The following is a 1,355-nucleotide window of genomic DNA, read 5'->3' on the forward strand; positions in this document are numbered from 1 at the left end:
TCTTTCAGAATTTTCCACAGTTATTGTGATCCACACAGTCAAAGGCTTTGGCATAGTCAATGAAGCAGAAATAGATGTTTTTCTGGAACTCTCTTGCTTTTTCGATGATCCAGCAGATGTTGGCAGTTTGGTCTCTGGTTCCTCTGCCTTTTCTAAAACCAGCTTGAACATCTGGAAGTTCACGGTTCACGTATAGCTAGAAGAGATAAGAAAGCCTTCCTCAGCGATCAATGCGAGGAAATAGAGAAAAACAACAGAATGGGAAAGACTAGAGATCTCTTCAAGAAAATTAGAGATACCAAGAGAACATTTCATGCAAAGATGGGCTCGATAAAGGACAGAAATGGTATGGACCTAACAGAAGCAGAAGATATTAAGAAGAGGTGGCAAGAATACACAGAAGAACTGTACAAAAAAGATCTTCATGACCCAGATAATCACAATGGTGTGATCACTGACCTAGAGCCAGACATCCTGGAATGTGAAGTCAAGTGGGCCTTAGAAAGCATCACTATCAACAAAGCTAGTGGAGGTGATGGAATTCCAGTTGAGCTATTTCAAATTCTGAAAGATGATGCTGTGAAAGTGCTGCATGCAATATGCCAGCAAATTTGGAAAACTCAGCAGTGGCCACAGGACTGGAAAAGGTCAGTTTTCATTCCAATCCCAAAGAAAGGCAATGCCAAAGAATACTGGGTTTAGTGTTATTATAAAAGAAAATCCAGAGAGCTCTCCTGCCTCTTTTTTTCTTCATTTGAAGACACAAACAGAAGTCAGACATTTTTAAACCAGGAAGTGGGCCCTCACCAAACACTGAATCTTCCGAGCCTTGATTTTGAACTTCCCAGCTTTCAGAACTAGGCTTCCAGTCAATAGTATTTTTTGTTATAGCAGCCCAAAGGGTTTAAGACAGGGAGCAGTGAGATGGATAGCTGTCTTATCCAAGGAATCAGAAGTGGAACTAACAGGGGTAAATCCAGTGCGTGGTCAAGGTGTTAGAACTAGGAAATCATAAGTGGCCTGAGATTCATGACTGGACGTGAGTGAGCTTCACAGGCAGTTGCACAGAGCTGCATTTAGGCAACGACCAGAGTGGAAAGGAGAGCAAAAAAGGAGTGGGGGACACTTGATGAAGTAAGAAGATAGGACCTGAGGCAATGTGGTTTTACAGCTTGCGTACCATCTCACCTGGGACTGATCATCCATCTAGGCTTTCAACCATTGTGGTCTCAGCGTCTCATCTAGAATAATACTGGCTTTCTTTCAACACCCTCTCCCAACCACCGGCCCTTCTGCATGGTTCTCAGCATGACTGTAGATAGGTTTAGGATGACATCCACTTTCTTGTATTAATT

This window comes from Bison bison, unplaced genomic scaffold, assembly GCF_000754665.1.
Source record: "Bison bison bison isolate TAMUID 2011002044 unplaced genomic scaffold, Bison_UMD1.0 scf7180017864370, whole genome shotgun sequence".
NCBI classification, from domain to species: domain Eukaryota; kingdom Metazoa; phylum Chordata; class Mammalia; order Artiodactyla; family Bovidae; genus Bison; species Bison bison.